Source organism: Leuciscus leuciscus (assembly GCF_965113295.1).
Source record: "Leuciscus leuciscus genome assembly, chromosome: 9".
Classification (NCBI taxonomy): Eukaryota; Metazoa; Chordata; class Actinopteri; order Cypriniformes; family Leuciscidae; genus Leuciscus; species Leuciscus leuciscus.
This window is the reverse complement of record NC_138733.1, coordinates 31439650-31455094: the sequence shown is the minus strand read 5'-3', so window position 1 is coordinate 31455094 and position 15445 is coordinate 31439650. Positions and strand designations below refer to the sequence as shown.

At 39.6% G+C, this 15445-nt stretch overlaps 1 protein-coding gene and 1 long non-coding RNA gene across 29 annotated transcripts in view; one reads left to right on the top strand and one right to left on the bottom strand.

Annotated features, from left to right (window-relative positions):
- LOC309506891 (uncharacterized protein) overlaps positions 1–15445 on the top strand; it is a 136135-nt gene that overhangs the window by 45841 nt on the left and 74849 nt on the right. The window lies entirely within an intron of this gene.
- The window catches only part of LOC309506944, a 94837-nt gene that overhangs the window by 39301 nt on the left and 40091 nt on the right, over positions 1–15445 (bottom strand). The gene's annotated exons all lie outside the window — the stretch shown is intronic.

The window sequence follows — 15445 nt, the reverse complement described above, 5'->3', positions numbered from 1 at the left end:
CTGAACTGCTTGAACACGTTCAAAGGCAGGACGGCGGTCCCACTGAAATTCTTTCAGAGGCTCCTGGGGCATATGGCAGCGGCAGCAGCGGTAACTCCGCTCGGGCTGCTTCATATGAGACCGCTTCAGCACTGGCTTCATGGCCGAGTCCCGAGATGGGCGTGGCATCATGGCACTCACCGGGTGGCAATCACACCGAAGTGCCGCCAGACCTTCAGTCCGTGGTCAGACCCCTCGTTCCTTTGGGCAGGAGTCCCCTTGGAACAGGTGTCCAGGCATGCTGTGGTGTTCACAGATGCCTCTGCCACCGGCTGGGGTGCCACGTACAACGGGCATGCAGTATCAGGGGTGTGGACGGGCCCCCAACTGCATTGGCACATCAACTGCCTCGAGTTGCTTGCAGTACGTCTCGCTCTGAGCTGCTTAAAAAGGCCGCTTCAGGGCAGAGACGTGCTGGTCCGTACGGACAACACTGCGACCGTTGCGTACATCAACCGTCAAGGTGGTCTACGCTCCCGTCGCATGTCACAACTCGCCCGCCATCTCCTCCTTTGGAGTCAGAAGCATCTGAGGTCGCTTCGAGCCATGTATGTCCCCGGTGTGCTCAACCGTGTGGCCGACGAGCTATCACGAGCTGTGCTCCCGGGAGAATGGCGACTCCACCCCCAGGCGGTTCAGCTGATCTGGAGAGAGTTCGGAGAGGCTCAGGTAGACCTGTTTGCCTCCTCAGAGACCTCCCACTGCCAGTTGTTTTACTCCCTGACCGAGGGAACACTCGGCACGGATGCACTGGCACACAGCTGGCCCCGGGGCCCTGTGCAAAGTCAGGGAGGACGAGGAGCAGGTCCTTCTGGTGGCTCCCTATTGGCCCACCCGGACTTGGTTCCCAGAATTCATGCTCCTCGTGACAGTCCCTCCCTGGCCCATTCCTCTGAGGAAGGATCTTCTGACTCAGAGACGGGGCACCCTATGGCACCCGCGTCCGGACCTCTGGAAACTCCATGTCTGGTCCCTGGATGGGACGTGGAGGTTCTAGGTGACTTACCCCTAGAGGTACTTAACACCATCGCTTCTGCGCGAGCGCCGTCTACGAGACGTGTGTACGCCTTGAAGTGGAACCTGTTCGTCGATTGGTGTTCCTCCCGTAGAGAGGACCCCCGAAGATGTTCAATAGGGTCAGTGCTTTCCTTCTTGCAGCAAGGGTTGGAGCGAAGGCTGTCCCCTCCACCCTTAAAGTACATGCTGCTGCTATTTCAGCATATCATGACCACATAGATGGCAAAACAGTAGGAAAGCACGACCTGGTCGTCAGGTTCCTTAGGGGGGCGAGACGATTAAATCCTCCTCGTCCTCCCTCCATACCCTCTTGGGACCTTTCCCTGGTGCTTCGAGCACTTCAGGATGCTCCCTTTGAGCCTTTGCAGTCAGCAGACTTAAAGCTTCTCTCCTTGAAGACTTTGTTGCTGATTGCACTGGCCTCGATCAAGAGGGTAGGGGACCTGCAAGCATTTTCGGTCGACGAATCGTGCCTAGAGTTCGGGCCGGGTGACAACCATGTTGTACTGAGACCCCGGCCTGGCTATGTGCCCAAGGTTCCTACCACTCCCTTTAGAGATCAGGTAGTGAACCTGCAAGCGCTGCCCCTGGAGGAGGCAGACCCAGCCCTGGCTTTGCTCTGTCCCGTTCGCGCTCTGCGTATGTACGTGGACAGAACTCAAAGCATCAGGACCTCAGACCAGCTCTTTGTCTGTTTCGGAGGCCAGCAGAAGGGAAAGGCTGTCTCCAAGCAGAGGATGGCCCACTGGATAGTGGATGCCATCGCCTTGGCTTACCAAGCTCAAGGCGTGCCCTGCCCGCTCAGGTTGCATGCACACTCCACGAGAGGCGTTGCATCCTCCTGGGCGTTGGCACGTGGCTCCTCGCTAACAGATATCTGTAGAGCTGCGGGCTGGGCGACACCTAACACGTTCGCTAGATTCTATAGCCTACGTGTAGAGCCCGTGTCCTCCCGTGTTCTCACCCTAAACGGGTAGAAGCACTGTGAGTACCGGCTCTGTCGGCTTGCTGCATCCTACTGTGCACCCTTATTACTCCAGAGTCAAAACCTGTTGAGTCCTCCAAACACCCTCGGCCCGGACATGGCGGAGTGTCCCCCGCCAGGCCTTGTCTGCTGAATCCTTGAGAACCAGGTCTAGGCTGGGACCCATATGTGTGACCCTACGGGGATCCCATATGTGTATATTCTCCACGGCTGCTCCTAAATGGAAGCCCGTGTCTTTCCCTTGGGCTAAGTCACCCATTACTCATATGCAGTACAACCCTCGGGTTAGTCCATATGTCCATTCCCACATAAATCTCCTTAAGAATGTGGCTCCCGCAGCGTTCCCCTCCCTCAGTTCGGGCACGCTTTCCCAGTGTTATCCAATATCTCACTGTATGGGTTATCATGGAACAACAGTGACGGATACTCTCGACGTAAGCCCTCTCCTATCGTCCTTCCAGGCAAGAAGGTGTGGAGGCTTACACGGGGCGCTGGATGGGGTGCAGCAGCTGTGGCGCTTTGGTAGGGATTCCTATTCGTCGTTCACCACGACGTACGTCGTAGTGACCGGACGATAGGGAACGTCTCGGTTACATATGGTAACCCTCGTTCCCTGAGGGAGGGAACGGAGACGTACGTCCCGTCGCCACATCTGCTGCTACCCGCCGGGGCGACCAGCTTTTCAGGCTTGGCTCCTCAGCAAAAAACTGAAGTGCAATCACACCAGCTGCTCATTAAATACCCGCGCTGCGAGGCTGCGCAGCTGATGCAAATGATTGCACGCCAATGTGTATTGGCTTGTTTTAGTTTCACTCGAAGTAGATTGGCCTCTCTAGCGAGATTCCTATTCGTCGTTCACCACGACGTACGTCTCCGTTCCCTCCCTCAGGGAACGAGGGTTACCATATGTAACCGAGACGTTATGGTTATCAGGGCCATTGTTTTGTTTAAAAGATATTTGTCAATAATTTACTTTCATAAAATAACCTGGTAACAAGTTCAGCAAAGAATCAGTAATTATTTTTGTTCAAACATGGTGACAACTTCTAAATATATGGCTAAAAGAAAACTGATATTTTTTTATAGCAGCATTTTACATGGGTCAAAATGACAAGAACAATACATACATCATTTTTTGGTTTTGCCAGTGTAGTTTTTGGAAGGGCAAGTAAAAATCTGAATCACTGGCCTGAGTGAGACAGTAGCATTGAGCCCTGTTTTATTATATGTTCAATGTAGGTTGGTATTCATCACTCACCACTGACACAACCAGCAACAACAAACGAAATAAACTGTTATTGAATGAGTAGTTAAATGTGAATTATAAAAAATCACTCCACCAACTTTCATATGTGTTTTATATTTAAATGATTAAATGTATTGCTTGAAAAGTGTCATATCTGTAACAAATTAGCTCAAAGAGGAAATATTAATCATAATTTGTTATGATTTATTATGAACATTTAGATCAGTTAATTGGATTAACTTGATGTAGCTAAATTAATATTACAATCAATTAACCAGTTCATCCACCGAACACTTTTGATTTTTCATTGATTCTAAGAAAAGTGTATTTTTCATGGCCACAGAAACATAATTCTTTCTTGGCATGTTCAACGCTTAGAGCGTGTAACAAGACCAGAAATTGTAAAATTGCAAGCAGAGAATCAGAACCAAATATGTATTGTGCACAAGTTTATTAACTAAATTTCGAACACAACTAATCTAAACAGACACAATCACACATACATGGGTAAAATGGTAAGTAACAGAATGAAAACGGAAACAGGAAATGAAGCTATGGAAAAGATTAATTTAACATGAAAAAACCATCAGCTTATTATTTTCAAAGTTAATTGTACGATACTTGCATTGCCGTTGCAGTTGAAGCAGTTTCGTAAAGTTTCTGATTTGATGGTTCCGTGAGTCGATGGCATTTTAGTTGCAATCGATTTCTTATGCGTTGAATGAAGATGTGATGAACTTGCATGGTTAGTTAGACTTCGTCATGGTCGAGGAAGTTGCACATGGCTCTCTCAGGGTTGGCTTGACCAATGAGAAAGGAGGAATTTCCAAGTGGGAAAATTCCTCTGTTGGGAGGTTTTATGACCCTTATGGAGCATGCATGGGTCTGGCAGTCTGCGTCTATTTATACTCTGATTAATATAACAAACACACACTGCATTCTATGAGGAGGTGATATCCACTAAAGCGTGAGTCGTTATATGAGCATTAATTACATAGGAGACACGATATAGGTGGGGTTACATTAACTAGTAGTTCTCTCATAAAGCATGCATAATATAAATACAAATGCAAGAGACACTATATAAGACATAATAATAATAAAATCATAAACACAATTTCCTGGGATGCACAATCATTTATTGAACAGTTTGTCTATAAATGAATGCAGAAGAGTCTGCTTGATGTGTCTTTCCTTTCCTATTAGAGTAAGGCTCTGCATTCTTCCAGGTCATAAAACCATGGCAATCAAAATGCAAAGGCATGGTCTTTTGGGGGTTGTCACAGACACCTTGTTTTGTGGTTGGTGAGGGGTTTCAAAGATTATTTTTTAAATATAACAAATACTTGTGTCTGATTTGTCTTAGTCGTTACATATTCCACACTAGACAATGAAGTGATGTTTATGTGCTTGACTTCACAGGTTTGATGATATTTTCTACAAGAAAAAGGAACCTGCTGTAAAGGTTCTGCTGAATCTCTTTGTTTCCGCATCAGAGTTTGATGCAAATACAAAAGAAAATTACACTGAACTGTTAATAGCTGTGTGCAGCTACACATCTTTCCCCTTTGATGAGAATTATTATGATACTGAGTATCAGTGTGATTTCCTGCTGGATCTGTGTTCACATGTGAAGGACTATGAGACTCAAACAGGCAGGAGTGTCCTTCCAGCATTACAGCCAGTTTATCAGTCAGTGTCTGCAGTCTGGAGAATAAAGCTCTCAGAGAGAAAGAGCTCCATCCTCCTAGAAGTGCTGTAACTCCAAACAGAGAAGAAACCAGTAGAGCTGATAGACTGGACAGATGAAGAGAGTGAAGTGAGGGGATTCCTCCAGTGTCTGCCCTACATCTCACAGCTCAGGTGAGAGTTTTATGGGGAAATAAATAATATTGTTAATTTAGATTAATTTGAAATACATTTATGTCAGATCCATTAGTGATGTAGCTGAAGATTTTAGCTATAAGACTGTGGGCCCTATTTTAACGATCTAAAACGCAAGTGTCAAGTGCAAAGTGCAAGTAACTTTGTGGGCGGGTCTTGGGCGCTGTTGCTATTTTCCCGGCGGGATAAATGCCTCTTGCGCCCGGCACAAATCTAAAAGGGGTTGGTCTGAAGTTGCTTCATTATTCATAGGTGTGGTTTGGGCGTAACGTGAAATAAACCAATCAGAGCGACATCTCACATTCCCTTTAAGAGCAGGCGCGCTTGTTCTAAAGCGGATTCCTATTATAACGGCGGATTTGCCAGGCGCGCGCCAGGAGCGGTTCACAGCCGAGGAGACCGACGTTCTCGTCAGGGACATTGTGGATGGAGAAACCCACCCAAATTAACTTCGGTTAAACAGGCGTATGATAATTTGGGTAAATGTGTAAGCTAGATGTATGCTTTTATAATTAATTATCTATCTATCTATCTATCTATCTATCTATCTATCTATCTATCTATCTATCTATCGTAATAATGTATGATTTGCAAAAATGAAAACTGCTGCTTAGATGAGAGAATCAAAGTGTATGTGCACACGCTACATTGATTATGGCCAAGCATGCGCCCTTAAAATAGCATAATGAACAACGCGCAACGCGCCACTGACTTTAGACTAGGTTTTTTCTGGTCAGTGGCGCAATTGTTTTATGGAACAGCAAAATAGCAAAAGGGATTGTTTGCGCCGGAACCGCCCAGGGAGCGCAAGTTCATTCCCTAGTTTTGCGACGTGCTTCTGTGGAGGGAAAAGCGCGCTTTGTGCGGGTGCAAAATAGGAATGATACATGCGTCGGTGTACAAAGTCAATTGCGCTGGGTGCAAGATAGGGCCCTGCAAGACAGATCTGTTGTTTTGATACTGTCTTGATACTGTTTTGATACTGTCTGAAATTGATATATTTGATATTGTTTTGATAGTGTCTGTCCTACATCTCACAGCTCAGGTCTAGATACTTTATATTTACAATTAATTGTTATATTTGACAAAATCAGTCAATGAAGCCATTATGAGTAATTCTGTCTTTGTAACGATGCAAATACAAGTTCTACAAGTGAAATAGTTTTACAGATGCAAATTTGTTTTGACTGGTTTACATTTTATCGTTCCCAGTTAAGAGTGTGGCAACAATCAATCATACTATACTTGACAATGTGATAGAAAAAAAAGTAATCCATTTTTTACTTTGAATCAATATTCCTCAGAACAGCCATTCTCACTTTATCTTACTCTGACTCTGAAAGAATCTGGACTACTATTTAGTCCGTCTCTAATATTGCTCAGATATTGCCTCTAATATTGCCAAAAATAACAACCACTTCTTTAATTCCCCAAAACTAATACAATTAATGACAGATCATTCTAAATAGAGTAGAATAAAAAGCTTTTCTGACACAGTCTGAGGAAGTTTTTGGTCACATTTTACAATACGGATGCACTAATATACATTAATTCATGCTTAACTACACAGATAATCATGTGTTAATGTATGACTCATGAAGAACTAAAGCATTAATTAATTATTACTGCATCAGCAACTAATAAAGAGTCTATATGATTAATAGGGGTGGTTGATTATGATTTCACTTTTTAACTTTAGTAAGTGTGTAATGTTGATGTTTGAGCATAAACAACATCTGCTAAGTCACATTGCTCAAAGTTCAAAGCAAAGGGAGATATTTTATTTTAAAGAAATTGCTTTTTAAGGACTACAACAAACGGCTGGTAGGGACTACACAACAGTCCTCCCGGGTTACTGACATCACTAACCCTAAAATTTACATAAACCCTGCCCCCGGGAACACGATTTATAGATTATCATGACAGAATATGCTAATCAATGATTAGAAGATAGTTAACGCCACATCAGCTACATAAACTTAAACATAAACAAAAAAGATTTTGAAATTTTCAGGACACAAGCTGTTGTAGCTCCGCCCCCATGCTAGGAGCAGCTGATCATTTGCATTTAAAGGGACAGACACAAAAACGGTGCATTTTTGCTCACCCTTAAAAAGTGACAATTTTAACATGCTATATAAAAATATCTGTGGGGTATTTTGAGCTAAAACTTCACATACACACACATGGGGACATCAAAGACTTATTTTAAATCTTGTGAAAAGAGCATTATACCACCCCTTTAAGTAATATATGAATTGTTATTAATTAAATGTGTCATAATGTATTAATTCCTTAATAACATATTGTATTAACTAATAGTGTAAATTAATGTGTTAATTACCACAATTGGTTAAAGCCATGTATTTCAACTTCAAATTGTCTGCTTTAATTAATCATTAGCTAATGATTTGCAAATGTTTTATTATGAATGAATGAGGCATTTATATAGCGCTTTCATATGTACTACTGTACACCCAAAGTGCTTGACAATCATATCAGGGGATCTCATAGTCATTATGTTATGACTTCACTTGTTGAGGCACATGACTATTAACTAATTGTTATGTAATACGTCATTATGGTTTTGACATCCACCCTAAGCCATGGATTTCAATTTCCAGCCGTCTACAACCGGGATTCCACTGTATACAAGATGAACTGCCGCTTCTAGTACCTTGTTGTTCATGGCACAGGAATATGTCAGCTTGAGGTCTAAGATTCAAAGCTGGAACTCTGAGAAGATGCGGCCGGGCACTGCTATTTCATAACACTGTGTCTAGACACACAAAGACAATATAATGTCCATTATAGTCAGTGATAGTGATGCTACGCTGGATGTGGCACGACGCTACACGACACTGCAAAACCCTGACAGTAAACTGATGCCACTTTCTATTTCTGATGTACTCCAAGCTCTCACGCTACTTCTGTTATAAAGGACAAATGAACTTGCAATGGTCTGTCATGTCCAGTGTAGACAGCTGCTGCGGTATGACCAATAATGGTCACGTCCAGTTTAAACACAGTGTAACAGCGGTCAGGAGTTCAGATTCTGGTGTGCTGATATTTGTGTGCAGACCAACTTACCCTTCCTTCAAACACATTCTCTGACATTACATCCACTGCATGTGCCGCTGTCAAACCCATGAATGACATATCACTTAACAATTAGTTAATAATCATGTGCCCCAACAAGTGAAGACATAACATAATGATACATTTGCAAATCATTAGTTAATGATTAATTAAAGCAGACAACTGGAAGTTGAAGTACATAGCTTTGACCATTTAACTAATTTATTTCCTTTTAATTGTTATTATTTAATTGAATTAATGCATTATAACACAATTAATTAATAACAATTCACGTATTACTCAATCTATTAATCATACCTTTATTAGTTGCTGATGCAGTAATAATTAATACTTTAGTTCTTCATAAGTCATACATTAACACATGATTATCTGTGCATTAGTTAAGCATGAATTAATGTATATTAGTGCACCCGTATTGTAAAGTGTTACCGCTTTATTTATCAGCCACTCTGCTATCACCAATAGTTTCAAACGCCTGTACTTTCCCCAGATAGATTTTTGGAAACAATTTATCTTACACGTTTATTAATGTCTGTGACTGTAGTCAGATGATTTTGACAGTCATTTTGTAGTTTAAGGCACTTTTTACTCTTTTATATAGTGTTTGTGTTTGTAACTGAGCTGCAGTAAAAGTCCACATTGTGCCTGTAAACTAAACCAAATATACATTTTGGAGTTATACTCTTACAAATAAAATGTATACCTGTAAACAATTATGATCATAGATTTAAGAATCACAGTCTTAAAAAAAAAAAAAAAAAATGACACATGTGTTGCTGCCCATTTTTAATTTAGGCTTAAATTGACAAATATACAATATACTAAAAATATATGTAAACATGTACTTCATACAGTGCTAAATCGTGTTCATTCTTTCTTTAGATTTGTTGAACCACATAATAAATCATCTGAATCATGGGAGAAAAGAAAGAGATTAATACTGGATTTGTGTCTGCAAGCTGCTGTTCACCAGAAAGAGACAATAGAAGAAAATGTGAAGAAACTGCTGTCATCTGTGAATTATGAGAGACGTGATTTCCTGCTGGATCTGTGTTCACATGTGAAGGACTATGAGACTCAAACAGGCAGGAGTGTCCTTCCAGCATTACAGCCAGTTTATCAGTCAGTGTCTGCAGTCTGGAGAATAAAGCTCTCAGAGAGAAAGAGCTTCATCCTCCTAGAAGTGCTGAAACTCCAAACAGAGAAGAAACCAGTAGAGCTGATAGACTGGACAGATGAAGAGAGTGAAGTGAGGGGATTCCTCCAGTGTCTGCCCTACATCTCACAGCTCAGGTGAGAGTCTGGTGGGGAAAAGACCACCATGCTTGTTTTATTGTACTCGGTGCTCACAATATAATTAATGTAATGTAATTAACTTACATATTTATTAAACAACATGAATGTGAACGTGAACCAGAATTGAATTGCATGTCATCACACAAAAAAGAAAACACTACATTGCCGTGTGGTTTTGTCAGTAGCATTAGAGTTGTATTTGTAAGTAGATCTGTTGTTGAAATCCTGCTCTCACACTCATTCATTCAGTTTGTTTCTGCTGTGTAGAGAGAGATTGTGTTCATATTTCTATTATAGCAGCTTCATGCAGCTCACAGTATGTTTACATGTGCAGTTATAATTGATCAACAGAGGATTTTTGCTTAGTCGAGCTGCAATTTTCATCTCTCTGCCCAAATAAACCTGACGCAATACATAATAAAATATTTACAGAATTAAATACACATAGTACATTACCTCTGTCTTTCAGAGAATGTGTACAATGATGTAGTGTGATTACTGTAACATGAAGAAAAACTACAATAACATTATCTAGGTTTGTTAGTTTGTCTTTAGAAAAATCGAACTGGTGCAATTTTATTCAGACTAAGACATTTACATGACATTAGAAGATGAATAATAGTTTTAGAAGATGAATAGTTTTAGTCCGTCTGAAATCAAACATGTAAAGTACATGTGAACGTGATTACTGATGTGATCATACACAGGACAAACTGCACTTGACTTTAACAAAGCTCCAGATAAAACATTTACTGTCAAGATAGTCAGCGGACAAACACAGTGTAAAAACTCAATGGCTTAAATCATTTTGAAAGTATGTCTAAAAGAAAATAAGGTGTTCAGCTATAACAAACATTCGATGAAAAACCTCTGCTCATTTATATGGTGGATCACATACAGTATTTTATTTTATCCAGCTCTGGACATTAACATTCTCATTTTGTCTCTGTCCACAGTATTCATGAAAATGCTTTTGAGGAAAAAGAATCTGCTGTCCAGTTTCTGCTGAATCTGACTGTTGCAGCTTCAAAGTGTGTTACAACTACAGGAGAGAATTACATTGAGCATTTAACATCTGTGTGCAGCTACAAATCATTACTCTGTTATGATGATGATGATGATGATGAGTATCAGGTTGAACACTGTGATTTCCTGCTGGATCTGTGTTCACATGTGAAGGACTATGAGACTCAAACAGGCAGGAGTGTCCTTCCAGCATTACAGCCAGTTTATCAGTCAGCTCCTGCAGTCTGGAGAATAAACCTCTCAGAGAGAAAGAGCTCCATCCTCCTAGAAGTGCTGAAACTCCAAACAGAGAAGAAACCAGTAGAGCTGATAGACTGGACAGATGAAGAGAGTGAAGTGAGGGGATTCCTCCAGTGTCTGCCCTACATCTCACAGCTCAGGTGAGAGTCTCATGGGGAACAGACCAGCATGCTTGATTATTGTATTCAGTGCTCACAATAAATTAATGAAATCTATGTACAGTGTATGTTAGGAAGACAATATATATGTGAACGTGAACCAGAATTGAAAACACTAAGTTGCATAAACTTCTTAGACTAGTCTTACAAGTTAGTCATCTAATTATTTTATTCAAGACTGATCATAACTGTTTTAAGAGTTACATAAAGAGGTATATTTGTGTAATTTGAGTCTGAAAAGTAAGTCTGATTAGCCCTAACTAACTGCTAGTTGTTCACACTAGTTCTTGTGCAGTGTTGGGCAGTAACTAGTTACTAGTGATGCGTTACAGTAATATTACTTTCTCTGGTAACTAGTGTAACTAATAACATTTATTTTTTTGTCACAATTGCTAATGATTTGAAATTCAAAAATCCAATCATCCCTATCAATATTCATAATGGTTGTTGTGTGTGTGCGCTCATGACTTCACCAGCGCAGCAAGCTGGCTTTGTCTGAAGATGGAGAAGCTCAGATCATATAGCGGCTGAAAATACAGCCTTTCTTTTCATTTTTCTATGTTGCTGCTTTATTAAATAACAGAAGTTATTTAATCAAATTGTGGCTTGTCATCAGTTTGAGACAGTTTTACTCTTCGTTTATTTGTAACTTTCATGGATTCACAGGCTAGAAAAATTATGCAATTACCAATTTTTTTGAGGTGTGATAGAAAAGTGTTGTAACTAGTAGTGTAATTAATTACTGTTGGCCGGGAGTAATAAGTAAAGTACTAATATTATTTTTGAAAGGAGTAACTAGTAATGAGTAAATTATACATTGTTTGAGTAACGAGCCCAACACTGTTCTCATGACACAGTTTTAACTAAGTGTCTCTGGTTATGCATCTGGCCGCTGACAGTCGTGTTGTGAGTAAATCTGTTGTTCAAATCCTTCTCTCACTCTTGTTCAGTCAGTCTCTGTAGAGATTGATTTTGTTCATGTATTTCTATTGTATCAGCTTCATGCAGCTCACAGTACGTTTATATATGTGGTTATAATCGAGTTACAGTGGGTTTCTGCATAGTAAATATACATCACACAATACATGATCAAATCTTCACAGGATCTGAGCCTCTTCAGTTTGGGGTCACACTGGCCCCTTCATGGTCAAAAGTGACCAAAGCCTTAAAATGTAACTTATTTTTTCTTCAGGGAAATCAATGTAATATTTTTTGTTCAATAATATTTTTTGATTATTATTTAGAATTTGGAGGGGATTTTATGATACAATGCATTTTTTATAAAAATTTTTATCTATTTTTTCCATTAAAATTAATATTTTTTTTTTTTTTTTTTATTCAATAAATGCAATATTATGAAAGCCTTTAAAATACATTTTTAAAGTGAGAATAGTGTCACTATAATAGAGAGAGAGAATGGGAGTCTTTTTTTTTTTTTTTTTTTTTGATTTATGATTTATTGATTTTATTTCACAATCTGCATATTCTTAAAATCTGCTCTGATGCAGTCTTACCAGGTCATTTCTGTGTGTGTGTGTGTGTGTGTGTGTGTGTGTGTGTGTGTGTGTGTGTGTGTGTGTGTGTGTGTGTGTGTGTGTGTGTGTGTGTGTGTGTGTGTGTGTGTGTGTGTGTGTGTGTGTGTGTGTGTGTTTGTGTGTGTGTGTGTGTGTGTGTGTGTGTGTGAGAGAGAGAGAGAGAGAGAGAGAGAGAGAGAGAGAGAGAGAGAGAGAGAGAGAGAGAGAGAGAGAGAGAGAACGCAGGTTTATCTTCATATCAACTCAATATGTGCCAATTGCATGTACTTGAAATTAAAGGTTTAAGGAAATTAAGTTACTCAAAAGTTTTATTGTATTTATTTTCCAAAAGATAGAAGCTATACAGAAATACTTATTTTACAAAATATTCAATTTAGGATTATATTTTCACTTTTATTCAATATTTTATATTCTCCTACACTGGACAATAAAGTGATAATTATGTGTGTCTCCACAGATTTTGGGACATTATCTACAGGAAGAGAGAAGCTGCTGTAAAGTTTCTGCTGAATCTGTTTGTTTCAGCATCAGAGTTTGATGCAAATACAGAAGAGAATTACACTGAACTATTAACATCTGTGTGCAGCTACACATCTTTCCCCCTTCATGAGAATGATTATGAAGATCCTGCGTATCAGATGTATCAGTCTGATTTCCTGCTGGATCTGTGGTCACATGTGAAGGACTATGAGACTCAAACAGGCAGGAGTGTCCTTCCAGCATTACAGCCAGTTTATCAGTCAGTGTCTCCTGCAGTCTGGAGAATAAAGCTCTCAGAGAGAAAGAGCTCCATCCTCCTAGAAGTGCTGAAACTCCAAACAGAGAAGAAACCAGTAGAGCTGAGAGACTGGACAGATGAAGAGAGTGAAGTGAGGGGATTCCTCCAGTGTCTGCCCTACATCTCACAGCTCAGGTGAGAGTCTCATGTGGAACAGACCAACCATGCTTGATTATTGTATTCAGTGCTCACAATAAATGAATGAAATGAATGTAAAGTGTATGTTAGGAATACAATATATATGTGAACCAGAATTGAAAACACTGAGTTGCATAAACTTCTTAGACTAGTCTTACAAGTTAGTCATCTAATTATTTTATTCAAGACTGATCATAAAGAGGTATATTTGTGTAATTTGAATCTGAAAAGTAAGTCTGATTAGCCCTAACTAACTGCTAGTTGTTCACACTAGTTCTTGTGCAGTGTTGGGCAGTAACTAGTTACTAGTGATGCGTTACAGTAATATTACTTTCTCTGGTAACTAGTGTAACTAATATCATTTATTTTATTTTTTTTGTCACAATTGCTAATGATTTGAAATTCAAAAATCCAATCATCCCTATCAATATTCATAATGGTTGTTGTGTGTGTGCGCTCATGACTTCACCAGCGCAGCAAGCTGGCTTTGTCTGAAGATGGAGAAGCTCAGATCATATAGCGGCTGAAAATACAGCCTTTCTTTTCATTTTTCTATGTTGCTGCTTTATTAAATAACAGAAGTTATTTAATCAAATTGTGGCTTGTCATCAGTTTGAGACAGTTTTACTCTTCGTTTATTTGTAACTTTCATGGATTCACAGGCTGCAAAAACTATGCAATTACCAATTTTTTTGAGGTGTGATAGAAAAGTGTTGTAACTAGTAGTGTAATTAATTACTGTTGGCCGGGAGTAATAAGTAAAGTACTAATATTATTTTTGAAAGGAGTAACTAGTAATGAGTAAATTATACATTGTTTGAGTAACGAGCCCAACACTGTTCTCATGACACAGCTTTAACTAAGCGTCTCTGGTTATGCATCTGGCCGCTGACAGTCGTGTTGTGAGTAAATCTGTTGTTCAAATCCTTCTCTCACTCTTGTTCAGTCAGTCTCTGTAGAGATTGATTTTGTTCATGTATTTCTATTGTATCAGCTTCATGCAGCTCACAGTACGTTTATATATGTGGTTATAATCGAGTTACAGTGGGTTTCTGCATAGTAAATATACATCACACAATACATGATCAAATCTTCACAGGATCTGAGCCTCTTCAGTTTGGGGTCACACTGGCCCCTTCATGGTCAAAAGTGACCAAAGCCTTAAAATGTAACTTCTTTTTTCTTCAGGGAAATCAATGTAATATTTTTTGTTCAATAATATTTTTTGATTATTATTTAGAATTTTGAGGGGATTTTATGATACAATGCATTTTTTTATAAAATTTTTGATCTATTTTGTCCATTATAATGAATATATATTTTTTCATTATTTTTCAATAAATGCAATATTATGAAAGCCTTTAAAATACATTTTTAAAGTGAGAAGAGTGTCACTATAATAGAGAGAGAGAATGGGAGTCTTTTTTATTTATTTTTTTATTTATGATTTATTGATTTTATTTCACAATCCGCATATTCTTAAAATCTGCTCTGATGCAGTCTTACCAGGTCATTTCTGTGTGTGTGTGTTTGAGAGAGAGAGAGAGAGAGAGAGAGAGAGAGAGAGAGAGAGAGAGAGAGAGAGAGAGAGAGAGAGAGAGAGAGAGAGAGAGAGAGAGAGAGAGAGAGAGAGAGAGAGAGAGAGAACGCAGGTTTATCTTCATATCAACTCAATATGTGCCAATTGCATGTACTTGAAATTAAAGGTTTAAGGAAATTAAGTTACTCAAAACTTTTATTGTATTTATTTTCCAAAAGATGGAAGCAATACAAAAATACTCATTTTTTTCAATTTAGGATTATATTTTCACTTTTATTCAATATGTCATATTCTCCTACACTGGACAATAAAGTGATAATTATGTGTGTCTCCACAGATTTGGTGACATTATCTACAGGAAGAGAGAAGCTGCTGTAAAGTTTCTGCTGAATCTGTTTGTTTCAGCATCAGAGTTTGATGCAAATACAGAAGAAAATTACACTGAACTATTAACATCTGTGTGC